The sequence below is a fragment of the Sitophilus oryzae genome, unplaced genomic scaffold (genome assembly GCF_002938485.1).
Source record: "Sitophilus oryzae breed Bouriz unplaced genomic scaffold, Soryzae_2.0 scaffold_172_pilon_pilon, whole genome shotgun sequence".
Lineage (NCBI taxonomy): Eukaryota > Metazoa > Arthropoda > Insecta > Coleoptera > Curculionidae > Sitophilus > Sitophilus oryzae.
In genome coordinates, this window is record NW_022146424.1 from 9,816,556 (window position 1) to 9,831,940 (window position 15,385).

At 33.6% G+C, this 15,385-nt stretch overlaps 1 protein-coding gene across 1 annotated transcript in view; it reads right to left on the minus strand.

Moving 5' to 3' along the window:
* LOC115881577 overlaps positions 1-15,385 on the minus strand; it is a 28,058-nt gene that overhangs the window by 309 nt on the left and 12,364 nt on the right. The gene's annotated exons all lie outside the window — the stretch shown is intronic.

Here is a 15,385-nt window from a genome sequence, read left to right on the forward strand (position 1 = left end):
TCCTTGTCAAAGTCTGCGTATCTGTAGTCTCTCCTGCTATTTATTAAGGAAGTTTTTACTGCCCAGTGCTCAATACTATCAAAAGCCTTTTCAAAATCTACAAATGCAATATATAGAGGGATGTTGTATTCATTGGCTCGTTCTATTAGCATTTTCATAGTTAATAAGTGGTTAACTGTACTGTATCCTTTTCTGAAGCCTGCTTGTTCTTTTGCTTGGTATCCGTCAAATTTTGTACCACAAAATTATATCAGCTCAAATATATCCTAACAGTGGTGACAAAAGAAAATGAAACTAAAAAGAGAACTAACTGTTTATAGCGTGGCGCAATAATTCTACATGTGTCACGTGTATGTGACTGTAACACATCGTGGAATCCAATTAATCGGGGATTATTTCACCCCCTTATGCCCCGTGCCTAACGCCGCGCCATTTAGCGAGTCAAAACAAATCGGCGTCAAACAAAAGGCAGTCGCCTGATGTCTCCGACCGTGACCGATGTGTTTAAATCGGTAAAAATCGGAAGCTACGTCACCCGACGGCGCATCCCCGGCACGGGTTTTGTGTCTATTATGAGCATCATCCCTTTCTGTTTGAATCGTTTGAAAAAATTATTAACGGTTATGATTAAATTTTTAATAAATAACGGGCTTAGCGTGACTCGGGATCCCAGAGCTAAGGCTACGAACAAGGGTTGGTATTTCAAACGTTATGAAAAAAAATTGTGTGTGCACTATGAAGTGAAACTTCTTCTTACTTCCGTCTGTTTGTCTGTCCGTCTGTCTATCTGAGAACTCCATTCGGGTACCTACCTCTATCCACGTGCCGAATTTGGTTCCAGTCGACAGTCGACCCATAATTACAAAAATCCTGATGATTTCGTCCATTTAGAGGCATCGGTTCGAAACGTCGAGGGCGTCATCCTGTAGCCTGTCCACAATTATGCGGAAATCAACCCACATTTTCATTCAATATCAAATCCTTAGTCCCACCCTGATGAAGATGTAAACCAAATACGTAAAGTTTATTTAAAAAAATATAAGCTATATATTTTCGAGAAGCCCATGCCAAGCTGAATAAGAAAATTTAAAAATATACAGGGGGTTCTATTTAAAAAAAACATAAGTATAGTTAATATCTCAAAAAATATTTTTTTCGAAAAAAGTCTGACTACGCCACTGCATTCTACACAGAAAAGTGCCTTTAGAATGTATAATTCATTTTTCCGTGGTTGCCGAAATAAACAAACTACCTATCGAACATCTTCAAAAAGTACAAAATTTGAGAATCCCCCTGTAGCTTCGAAACCGATCAAGATAGCCACGATCCGTTTGCGCCATTGTATTTTTTTCAAAACGAATGACAATATATGTCAGAAAATAAATAAATAAATGCGGCAACTTGACATTTTTTTACATAAGAGCTACCACCTGAATCCCAAACACGAAATTTAAATTCCAGTTATTCAGCACGCGCGGCGCCGAATATGTCCTTGATTGGCAACAATGAATTTAAAAATCGCGCCCTCGTTTACGTAACTGAAAATTTAATTGATATGAAATATAGTCTTAGAGGAGTATATACCTATACTAATATATAAAATCCTGTGACTACATACTGATTAATCACGATCCTGCTTAAACCACTCAACGTAAGAAGCTCAATTTTGGCATACAGGTTGATTCTAAGGTGTAGAGGTTCGATAAGAAGGAATTTTTCGAAATTCCAGTTCCAAGAGGGTGAAACCACCCCTCAAATATTACAATATTTTTTATTTAAAAAACGGTCAAGTTTCCGAAAAAACGCTTAAACGCGTATATTTTATTTTGTTTTTTTACATATTTTAAGATTTTTTAAAAATGTATACAGAGTGTTTCGAAAAATCTGGTCATTGATTAATCACGATCCTGCTTAAAGCGCTTGACGTAAAAGTTTATTTAAGTGATTTTTGGAAAACAGATTGACTTTAGGGTGTAGAGGTTCGATAAGAAGGGAGTTTTCGAGGAAACTCAAATTCTAAGGGGGCGAAACCACCCCTCAAATATTAGAATATTTTTTTATTTAAACACCGGTGAGTTTTTCGGAAAAACTCTTAAACACGTATACATTTTATTTTGTTGTTTTACATATTTTAAGATTTTTTAAAAATTTATACAGGGTGTTTCATAAATATGACCATTGAGTAATCACGATTCCGCTTAAACTGTTTGACGTTTATAGCTGATTTTTGGCAAACGGATTGACTGTGGGGTATACAGGTTCGATAAGGAGGGGTTTCTCGAATCTCAAATTCCAAGAGGGTAAAAACGCCCCTCAAATATTACGACATTTGTTATTTAAAAAACGGTTAGTCTTTCGGGAAAACGCTTGGACACGCATAATTTATTTTGTTTTTTTACATATTTTGAAATTTTTTAAAAAATCATACAGGGTGTTCCAAAAAGTTGGGTAATTCATTAACCATGATTCTGCTTAAACTGCTTGACGTAAAAAGCTTATTTTTGGCAAACGGATTTTTCGAAAGCAAATTCCAACGAGATGAAACTACTCCTCAAATATTACCAAGTTATATAATAATATCGCCATATTGTTTTTTTCTCATGCCGACACACATAAATGTGAGAAAATTTTATCCAGTTTGTATGTTAATGGAAATTCTTGCTGTGCTTTATCATCACCATTACAAATGATTAATTCGACGCGAACGAAGTCGCTGGTACCCTTACTTATACGAAGCATGATTACCTAGACATAAATTCTACGATACCTACTCCTGCTTTCGCCTAGTCGTTATGCTTTAAAGGGTAAAATAAATGCTATGTAAAAAGAGGCAGTTCCTTGCATCGCCCGCAGTTAAAAGCGGGAAAAAGCCACGCAAGCCCACGATTCGTTTCGCCCGATGCCAATTTCTGTTGTTGGCAGATCCAGGCGAACGAGGCCGGAATCAGGAAAGGCCCGTGGCTGGCGGCAAAAAGCGGAGCCTTGAACGGGTATTGATTCGAATTTTGCACCCTATTCCTACTTCACGTAGTTGTTCGGACTTTGTTTTTGAAATAGAGACGTTTTCGTCTATGGATTGCCTGTGAAATATACAAGCTATTTAGGAATTGCTTAGACCAGAAGTATAACAAAAAATAAAAATATTTTATACTGGGTGCGTCTCGAAGTGGCTCACCCCTGTAACTTTAATTTTTTCTTCGGGTAAAAAAACTAGATTATTATACAGATTCAAACAATGGCCAAATCAGAAGGGCATCTGCCAGCTCCTAGAATAAAAACTTGAGAATTTTGTTTAAGTGCAAACCTAAAGTATGTACCAGGATGTATTTCAGGAAAATATTTTAACTTCTATATAGGGTGGTCAGATTGTATTCCAGGCTGCGGCAGCATATTGTGCAGATAAAAATAAGTAAAACAGTTCGTATAAACCATGTCCTAAAATACAAGTTTCGGAAATACAGGGTGCTTAAGAAGTTTCATTTTTATTTCGATTTTTTCAAAATAATTTATGAAGTAACGTCAATATTTGGTTGGTGGTGCCTAGGAGTTTTTGATATGAGAAATTTGATTTTTGATGTTAGTAGGACTCCTACTTGTAGAAGGCACCACCTATACAGGGTGTTTCAAAACAAATAACAGAAAAACTTCAGGGGTGATTCCTTGTTCAAAATAAAGGTAGTTTGCTTCATAAATGGTCAAAAGTCAACCATTAGGGGAGATATCGCGGTACAAAGATGGCGGAGAAAATAATGTTTTTATTTTTTATCTTGAATACGAAAAGAGATAGACTAATGAAATTTTATGGAAGCATTACTGTTACGAAAACACCCTTTCTGGTCATTTTTTAAAATGAGTGGAAGGGAGTTGAAATAAACTACCCCTATCATTCTTGTTGAAATTTAAAGAAAAATCTTATCAAACACATGCAAAAATTAATTTGGATAGTTTAGTTTGTTTAGAAACTTTTTTTATCTCTTGTATTTTATTGATAAAACTCACCGATTTGAAATTAAAAAATGTAAACATTACATGTCAGGACAAAAAACATTTTCTGATAAAGAATCTAGTGGGCTGCTGTAATTTTTTTAGGAAAAAATCTAGTCGGCCGCTGTTACTTTTTAGGATGTTTCAAATATTATTTTATTTGACATTACTCTACTGCAATAGGTTATTATCTAGATTATTATTATTATCGTTATTATAACTAGATTCTTAATCTAAAAATGTGTTTTGTCCTGACATGTAATGCTTTACATTTTATTTTTTAATTTCAAATCGGTGAGTTTCATCAAAAAAACACAAGAGATAAAAAAATTTCTAAACAAACTAAACTATCCAAATTATTTTTGCATGTGTTCGATAAGATTTTTCTTTAAATTTCGTTAACAAGTATGATAGAGGTAGTTTATTTCAACCCCTTCCACTCATTTTAAAAAAGTGAAAAAAATACCAGAAAGTGTGTTTTCATAACAGTAATGCTTCCATAAAAGTTCATTAGTCTATCTCTTTTCGTTTTCAAGATAAAAAATAAAAACATTATTTTTCTGCCATCTTTGTACCGCGATATCTCCCTAATGGTTGACTTTTGATCCAACGTTTATAAAGCAAACTCCCCTTTATTTTGAACAAGGAATCACCCCCTAAAGTTTTTCGCATTTGTTTTGAAACACCCTGTATATTTTTTAACTGGTTTGAAGAGTAATAACTTTTCGCCCGTACCTGTATAAAACTAGTGAGTAAAAAAATATACATTTACAACGTTTTTTACGTAAAAAAAGTCTCTTTGTAAACATTGCTTACTCGTAGAGATTTTTACCAAGAGACTTTATTTACGTAAAAAAACGTCCTAAATAAATATTTTTTTACTCAGTAGTTTTATACAGGTACGGATGAAAAGTTATTACTCTTCAAACCAGTTAAAACATATGTAGGTGGCGCCCTCTACAAGTAGGTGTCATAATGACATGAAAATCAAATTTATCATGTCAAAAAATTCCCAGACACCAATTAAAATAAATAAAACCAATAAAATAAAAATAAACCAATAAAAAACTAATTATTTAAACTCCGTATATTATAAATACTCCTGGTAAAACTTTATAAAGTGTATTTATAAAAATGTATCTCGTATTTTAGTGATAGCTAATGGCAATATGACATGGCCAGATATTTTACATTGCGTTTAAATTCATAAGCTACTGGTTAAAAAAACAAAAAAAATATACCCTTTAAAACTAAATCTTAAATAACTTAAAAACGATTTATTTTAGGTATATAGGAACATGTATAATCAAAAAGTAATGAATTAAAAAACCTTCTCACTAGTTAATTAAAAAAAATGGGTTTCCATTTGAAAAAAATGATTTATGATAATGCTTTAATCGCTAAATTCAATGACAGCTACGGCCAATATTATATGACATTCAAACAATTTAATTTTTGAGATAGATAGCCACGTGTCTTCTCTTTATGCCACAGTGGTTGTGGTAATCACTAAATTTGTCGTTTAGGCTATACCGATTTTTTTGACAGGTAGTTTTTTTCCTCAAAAAATTTTAAATATTTTTTTTTCTCAAAAACTAGATATAGAGTGTTTCATTCGATATTCATAGAATTTTACAGAGAATTTAAGTATGTAATAAAAAATGGGGGCACCCGTTTAAAATAAGAAAGTTGCTGTCAACTTCCGGTATTTCCGGAAGTGCCGCCATATTGAAAATATTTTTAGTCAATAGATCTCGTTGCAAAACAATGATGTTCAAAAAATGTCCGATCTAGATATTGTGGTTCTCTAGAAACTTCTAATGCACGCTCAGCCTGGGACACCCTGTATACACTTTGACAAAGTAAAAATGCAAAAAATTAAAGAAAAACAATTTACTTTTTAATTATAAAATAACAATCAACTGGCAATAATTATCACTCTTATCCAATAAAATTTGATATGATTGTTCAAAAATACAATAATATTTCTATTTCCTTCACCTCAATCTTCTCTTTTCATCGTTCGTAAAATCCCCTCGATTTGTATCATTTTATATCGCCCCTCTCGTTCCCTTCACCCCATCTCACCGCGGCCAACAATTAACTGTAACAGCTGTCCCAAGAGGGCGGCGGGAAACAAAAGCGTCGCGGCGTCAGCGTCGCGAATCGTCGCAGCTCCCCGTAACCGATAGACATATTTACTAAAGGGCTGAGAGATAAAGGGATGAACGCAGGGCGCGGGTAACGCTTCCTAATAGACAACAAATTGGAGTTCGGAGACTACAATTGACGGGGTTTATATATGGTTATAGATACGAGAGGGAGAAATATTTTTTGAAGAACAATGTTTTGAATAGTAAAAAATTATATGGGAAAATATATATTTCGTATTTTATTTTTAGTTGATTTTTATTCACAAGCTTTTATTTAATTTGCCGTGTTAGTATGTTAGCGTGTGGATAAAGTCTTGGGAGCTGAATTAAAACCAAAGAGACAAAACTACCTACTTACATTTTATAGGGATCAAACATCGTTTTCAATAAAAATCGGTGATGACAAATTTCTGCGGGTTGGATTAGATCTACTGCTTGTATCTGAAAACGAAGTATGTTATTATTGTTATTAATGTTTTTTGTGTACCTATAGAAACAGAGGCGGCGCCGGCGCGCGGCGCGGTGCTAAATGCTGCTATACCGGGTGCGTCTCAAAAGTGGCTCTATATATTATACTCCAATAACTTTTTTATTTTTTCAGATAAAAAACGAGATTTGGTATATTAGTATATGACATAAATTAGGATTGATTGATATATTCATTTGTTTTCTGTCACTTCCTGTTTCGCCGGAAATGACTACTAATGTTGATTTTTACTACTACTAAATGTTGATTTTTAAATGGCACCCCCGGTATTTTTTTAATTTAATCGATAGAAAATGACATTCTGAATAGAATGATATATCATATGTCAACTTTTGACATTTTTGTTTAAAACAAAATTGAATTTTAAATTTCAATCTAGAGTGCCATGGCTGTGTTAAAAACACTAATTTTTAATCAAGGAGCCTTGGAAAAATAGATTTGATCGTCTAATGTTATTTGTGTCTTGTCCTGGCTGGTTAAAAGATGCCCAAATCGTATTTTTAATCACATCTCAAATTTTTCAAATGGAACGACGATGGCTCATTAGCACATTTGGAAAAAGCATTTTTTACGAATAATTTGATACCACACACTTGGTATTTCGAGTTAAATTATCGTTATGAACCGCATGTTATAATTTCAAATAAACCATGTGCGAAAATGTCAAAGTTGACATATGATATGTCATTCTATTCAGAGTATAATTTTCTATCGAATAAAGCAACAAAAAACCGAGGGTACCATTTAAAAATCAAAAGTTGTAGTAATTTCCGGCGAAACAGGAAGTGACAGAAAACATTTGAATACGTCAATCAATCCTAACTTATGTCATATATTAACATACCAAATCTCAATTTTTTATCTGAAAAAATAAAAAGTTATAGGGGTGAGCCACTTTTGAGACGCACCCGGTATATGTATATGCCTGCTATATGTGTATATACCTGCTAATTAAACTTTTAGTTATGTAATCGAGGGCGCGATTTTCAAATTCATTGTTACCAACCATGGACATATTCGGTGCCAGGCTGACTAACTGGAATTTAAATTTCCCGCTGGGGATTCAGGTGGTAGATCTGATGTAAAAATGTCACATTTATTTATTTATTTCCAATTGATATATAATTTTATGTTTCCCCAAATTGATTATAAACCCCAAGTTAACCTAGATTTAAGTCATGACAATATTCCAGTTATGAGAAGTTATATTTATTAAATTAAAAAAAAATAATAATACATAATACCGTTGATTGAAGAAATAAGAAGATGCGCAACCTTTTGGGCAATTTCGTGGCACAAAACCTGTCCGAGATGTAGCTGGCGTTACTGTCAGCCTGTCCGAGAATTCCGAGATTTAACTTGCTGCGCGCTGATAATCGTTTCCAGCGCAGCAGATAAAACGTATTGTACCGTAGTTCTGCTTTCAGTGGACAGAGTGAGTGGTTGCCGGAGACAGTATTGCCAGAACTACTGATTAATTCGTAGGTTTACGGATTTTTCAGTACAGTACGTTAATAATACGGATTTTCTATCAATAAACAATTTAATATAATATTATAATTTAAAATTATATAATTAATTAACAAAGAACGGCGTCAGAGTTGCCTTGGAAATAAAGATCGGTGTTATTTCATATGTAAAATATTATGGTAAATGTCAATAATTTATCATTTTCAACCCAACTAAACGATTTTTTTCGATCATGCGAAATATTCAGTATCTATAAAAGAATTTTTATTTTTGTTCTTTATTTTATGTTTAACACGAATAAATTTTCAATACATAAACGCGGATTTTTCATACAAATATATTTTCATCAAACGTATAACAGATACACATTTTAATATGGCAACACTGTCGCTTTCAGATCCACACCGTCTTGGATATGCTTTCGCCGTGCCGGCCGAATTACAGAAAATAAGTGTTACGCATGACCACTGAACGATTGGTGTCCCAACCGTACAGCACTTGAGACGTAAGAGGAAATCAAATCAGCCTTGTCACAAATTTGCCCATTAGGTTGCGTATCTTCCCAATTATTTCAATCAACGATAATATTTTATTTATTCTCAAGTAACACAGTACATAATGCCTTAAAGGCAACGTTCTTCACTCTCTTCATTACCGAACACTCTATATTGTTTTATTTCGTTCTATTCGCAACAATAAAACTTTTAAACGATTTTTTTCCAAACAGGGGGAAAACATTTCGCCGACAATTCATCATCCTTCCTACCATTATTACCATTAATAAAAATACGTGTTTCTGCTGGAGGCCTCTTAAACAATGCTGCGAACTGCACATTTTGGGCAATTCTTTACTCCCCAGCTTGCCGGCCGATCGATCAATCATCGCCAATCGGAATCGACCTGTCATCGGACCCGCCGAACGACACAATGGCAACAATGCGCCGCCGAACCGGCATCAATGGCCCAGTCATCCATCAGCGGGCTTTTTCGCAACGATCATGATACGCTTGTTAAAAGTATATCAATTACGGGACGCCACCACTGACCTTTTTAACGGAACAACGGCTTGATGGGAGGATTTTTGAGAGCGCTATTGGGTAAATTTTAGAGTCTGGTAACTGTATTTACGTAACATTATATTTTTTAATGAATTAAACATTGTAAAGGCGGAGATTGACTTGAGCCGAGCGTTGTAATGTAACACTTTGTAACATGAGCATTCCGGGAAATATTCGGCGAGCCTAGCGACTCGCGAACAACATCGATGCTCCACTTGGCTGTCCGTTTTTAGCGAAACTCTTTGGTTGTTAGTTAATTAATGTTAGTCTTAAATCAACCTCTATAGTTAAAGAACGTATTATTATTTTATTTAATTTAATTTAACGAGATAATGTTGCTTTTCATCGTGTTTTCCAACTTAATAAACGGCACTAAAAATGAATTTGTGCAGCTTTTAAATAACGCGGCTGTCAATCAGAGTTATTGATATTTTTAATCCACTTGTGTAATAATTCTACACACAGAAACTAGCGTGAAATAGTCATTAACGAAAATTTCATGTCGAATAAATTATTCGATTTTTCTGATTACCTATTTTAGATGTGCCGCCTATGTTAAAAAATTAAATAATGCATTTTGTTTAAAAGAAAAAGAATATTTTTATAAAACTCATAAAAAAAATAAAAAAGATAATATACAGGGTATTAAATTTTACCATTTAAAAAAAAATGTGTGTGCACTATGTGGGCATATTTGAAGTGGAACTTCTTACTAACAGCTATTAAATTGAAGGATTTGCAGGATATACATTTTTTATGACTGCTTTTTATAAACTTAAAAAATAGAGTTAATATAAAATCGTATACTTTATAATTTTATTATGTTTTTTTTTAATTTTTATTAAAAAACGATAATTCTATTACCCGGCCGGATAGCTGTGGCTATTAAACAAAAATACTACTACATCTATATCTCTGACTACTACTAACTAACAATTTGTTTTGTGTAGTCTGTGGTCTGTTTTTGTTTAAATGTTTTGTTCATTATCCATGTTGGGGATTCATTTTTAAATTTATGTTAATCATTAGGCAACCAGTATTTCTTTTGCACAATCAAAGTTGTCACTCTAAATTTTAAATAACCAAATTGTCACTCTAATTCGCTGTTTTTTAGACAGATGTCCCTCGTCTTGTCATTATTCAATTCATTATTTGAATTCTCCATAAAGTTGTTAACGTTTAAAGTTTGATTTTCATGCATCATCTGTCCGACGATACGATGATACGATATTAATTTTATTGGTTGAATTTAAAGACTTCGGTTGATTAGAAACGGTTAACCAATCGAAGCCTTTAAATACAACCAATGAAATTAATATCGTATCAACGTATCGTCATCGATATTTTCATCGGGGTATTGGGGTTAAATTACTTTACAAAGTGCGTCACGACCTTGAATTTTTACTCCCAACGCGCGTAAAAAAGTTTTACTTGAAAAAGTAAGAATGACAAAACGCAGCAAAAATATAGTTACGCCACTGTAAAAATCTCGCTCAGGTTCAGTTGATTAACTAATCAATATAATAAGATAACCGAGATACGTATGGGGCCGAACAAAGCAAAATTTTCAAATTCGCCCTGTATTTCAGGAAATAAAAAGGCTAAGACAAATCTGTGTAGAATCTTTAATTTTACAAAAAAAAGTAGCACAGTAATGTTAAAACCGCATCATTGTATCTCTACTCATAAACTCTCTCATGTAACTTATAAATAAGAAAATAAAACTATATGACTGGCTTTAATATTACGATACTCTCAAACTATAACACTCTAAACGAACGAATTATATACCTTTTACCCCTTAAACCGCGTTGTTCCACCTTCCCCTCTGCCGTTCGTCGACCATATTATATTTGTCCGTTCGCCTGGAAAATGGAATCGCAGAGCTACAAAGGATTGCGTCAAAAAGGCTGAAGTCAGCCGGCTAATTCGTGATTAATTGACATGTTTATTGTATGCAAAGCGAGCCCTAAAGAGGGCACTTAGTTGCACTGAGGTAACTAATTTTATTTAAAAGAAACGCATGTGTGACTATGTCGCATACCTTATTTGTTTTTTTATGCTTGTGTAGTTTGTTTTAAAAAGGGTGATTGCTAAGGTCTATACTAAACAAAATTTAATATAGCATATACAGGGAGTTTAAAAATATGCTTCATTTTAGGCTTCCTATATGATGACAATTAGAGTTTTTTTTAATATTTTATCAATATTTTCATAATTCCAGTTAGAATACTTCCGGAGAAGTACCGTAATTGAGAAAAAAACGGCGTCAAGTTGGCCTGGAACTAATGAACAATGACATTCAGTATTAAATTTTACATGTAAAATCATAGCAATCCTCATTTCAAAGCCAACTCTGAGGCCATTTTTTTTTTCGCTAATATGGTAGATCCTCCTTCACACTGAATCAGCCACAAGAAAAGATTCTGTAGTGTGTCCAACGGGTCACGGAAGATAAAATTTACCTATGAATTAAGCTTCATTCAGAACCTAGAAATTAGTGGAATAAATCAGTGGTTTCAATTAGCGTACAGTGCCTCTAATTTCAGTGTAAGCATTAAGAACGTCAAAATTAGTGGTAGTAATTTTCTATTAAGCTTCATTCAGACCCTCGAAATTTGTGGAACAAATTAATGGTGTCAATTAGCGTACAGCCCCTCTAATTTCAGTGTAAGCATTCAGAACGTCAAAATTAGCAGTAGTAATTTTCTATTAAGCTTCATTCAGACCGTCGAAATTAGTGGAATATATTAGTGGTTCCAATTAAAGTACAGATCCTCTAATTTCAGTGTAAGCATTAAGAACGTCAAAATTAGTGGTAGTAATTTTCTATTAAGCTTCATTCAGACCCTCGAAAATAGTGGTTTCAATTAGCGTACAGCCTCTCTAATTTCAGTGTAAGCATTCAGAACGTCAAAATTAGTGTTAATAATTTTCTATTAAGCTTCATTCAGACCCTCGAAATTAGTGGTTTCAATTATTGTACAGCCTCTCTAATTTCAGTGTAAGCATTCAGAACGTCAAAATTAGCAGTAGTAATTTTCTATTAAGCTTCATTCAGACCCTCGAAATTAGTGGAATATATTAGTGGTTCCAATTAAAGTACAGTTCCTCTAATTTCAGTGTGAGCATTCAGAACGTCAAAATTAGTGATAGTAATATTCTATTAAGCTGCAGTCAGACCCTCGAAATTAGTGGAATAAATTAGTGGTTTCAGATAGCGAACCGTTCCTCTAATTTCAGTGTAAGCATTCAGAATGTCGAAATTAGGGGTATTAATTATCTATTAAGCGGCATTTAGACCCTCGAAATTAGTGGAACAAATTAGTGGTTTCAATTAGCGTACAGCCCCTCTAATTTCAGTGTAAGCATTCAGAACGTAAAAATTAGCAGTAGTAATTTTCTATTAAGCTTCATTCGGACCCTCGAAATTAGTGGAATATATTAGTGGTTCTAATTAAAGTACAGTTCCTCTAATTTCAGTGTAAGCATTCAGAATGTCGAAATTAGGGGTATTAATTTTCTATTAAGCTTCATTCAGGCCATCGAAATTAGTGGAATGAATTAGTGGTTTCAATTAAAGTACAGTTCCTCTAATTTCAGTGTAAGCATTCAGAACGTCAAAATTAGTGGTAGTAATTTTCTATTTAGCGGCATTCAGACCCTCGCAATTAGTGGAATAAAATAGTGGGTTCAGAATGCGAACAGTTCCTCTAATTTCAGTGTAAGCATTCAGAATGTCGGAATTAGGGGTATTAAAAAATATAATTATAATTAACAGAATATAGTAGCAAGAGCTTACAAGAATAGCAAGAGCTTACGGTAGTCAGTTGCATTCATAGAGAAAGCCTAATAATTAAGTTATGAAACAATAAAATTTTTATTTCTAACCAAAATTTCTCTTGACGGTTGACAATCAAAGGCCAAAACGACATTACTCGCAAATTTTAAAGAATTAATTAGTGGCAAAAGTTAAATGTTTGTTAGCGGTTTTCACTAATTGAGAATTACTTCCACTAATTTTGACGTTCTGAATGGTTTCATTGAAATTAGAGGAACAGATTTCTGCGCTAATTGAAACCACAAATTTATTTCACTAATTTGGAGATTTTGAATGAAGCTTTAAAAAAAGTCAACAAATTTTTAACTTGTGCCGCTAATTAAACTTCAAAATTAGCGAGTAATACCATTTTGGCCTTTGATTATCGTTCGTTAAGATAACTGTCCGAAGAGTATTTTTTAAACATTATGATTTTTGAAGTGTAAAGGGTAATTGAAATCATTAATTTGTTCCACTAATTTTGAGGTTCCGAATGAGGCTTGAAGCTTAAGAATGACTGACAATAACTATCTCTTGTATGTATCCTCTCGTTACATAGACTTTGCATTGACGTAATTATTGTAATAATAATAATACCTCCCATACACTCATACACATGCCTTCAAAAACTCACTGTTCACAGTTCCCCAAAACATTCAATAATCCCAAATAGAGATAAACGCCCCGTTGTTATTGCCCTCCGATAAAAAAAATAATAAAAGAAAAAGTGACACAAAACAAACGATTTGTCAAATAAAGGGTCTCACTCTCTCGGTGCCCTTTTTTAAAACGGCTTTAAATCGACCACCCCGGTGCTCTCCCATTCTAAGGCTCGCTAAAAGAAATATCGTTCACAGGTAGACTTTAGATTGCGCCGGCTAAGGCCGTTTCTCCATGAGCGCGTCGCGTCTATTCCCCGCAACCCAAATTAACGCATGACAAATTGTTTTTCTTTATGCCGGGTTCAGATAGGTGTAAAATTAAAGTGGTCCCGTCAGGTTCGTGTGAATTCGGGCGAGCAACGCGATAGCAATTATTAGAACTGGTTCGGTGCGAGGCCTCAAACGGAAAACTAAAGCTAAGTTTGGGTTTTAGAGACTTATTCCATAATAATTTGATGATCTAAGATCTAATACCAAGGAATATTTAATATTCTTTGGTGTTACAATACAATTATTTGTAGAATTATTCCCGTCAATGAATTTTAGATTCAATGTTATTTTTTACGTACCTACCGCGTAAAATATGGGACCAAGTCAAAGGGATGCGTGACTAGATAGAAGACTAGCATTTACTGGTCTCAACTTTGGGGAACCATGGGGACCTCATTATACAGGGTGGTCTGAACTGTATTCCGGAAACTTCGGCAAAATGTTCTGCAGATAAAAATAAGTAAAAAAGTTCGTATAAATTTATGTCCTAAAATGCTTAGTTTCGGAGATACAGGGTGTAGTATTTTCTTTTTTGTTTCGAATTTTTTCAAATAATTTCTGAAGTAACGTCAATATTTGGATGAAAATTTGTGTCTGGGAGTTCTTTGTCATAAGAAATTTGATTTTGATGTCAATATGACTCTTATTTTTAGTTTATTAAGTGTATTGATAGTTATTTACTGAAATGATAAATTTGAGAGCTTTTTAATTTTTTTAAATTAATCATACATTTTTCTTCGAAAAAATGGTGATAAAACAGTTTCTGTTCAACATTTAGCACAAAACATTACAAATTTATGATTTCAGTCTAATAACTATTTAGTCAACATGTTTAATTTATGTCAATGACGAGAGGCATTGATAATTTCGATTCAAAATATTTCGAGAACCTAAAGGCGGGTTCTCACTTGTCAGTTTCGCTGACGCAGTCTGACTGATTCATTATCAATAAAAAATAAAAAACAACGATGATTGTATTCACACGTTTCATGTTTTGCTACATTCAGTATTCAGTTGGTCCAAACATTCTAATGTGGTGATTTCGTATAGACATGAAAATGGTTAAAACAAAATTAAAACCAGGTGTTCGCGAAGTTTGTTTACAATTAGCAAATGAATTACAGAATATTCTGGTGAATCAGAAAAGAAAAAAAACGTCGTAGGTGGTCAGGTCCTGGATATTGCGAAGAAATAAACGGGGTGCTAGTGAAACTATAAAAGAATTAATTAACTTAACGTAAACTGCACAAATCACGAAAATGTAGTTCTCACGCTTCAGTTTCTATTCATTATTCGATAATGATCAGTCAAAATGAAAAAAAAGTAGAACTGGTTTTCACTTTAACCCTGAAGGCGGGTTCTCACTTGTCGGTTTCATGACGCAGTCTGACTGATTCACTTTCAATGAAAATAAAATCAACGATTGTTTCACACGTTTCATGTTTTGCTACATTCAGTATTCAGTTGGTCCAAACATTTTA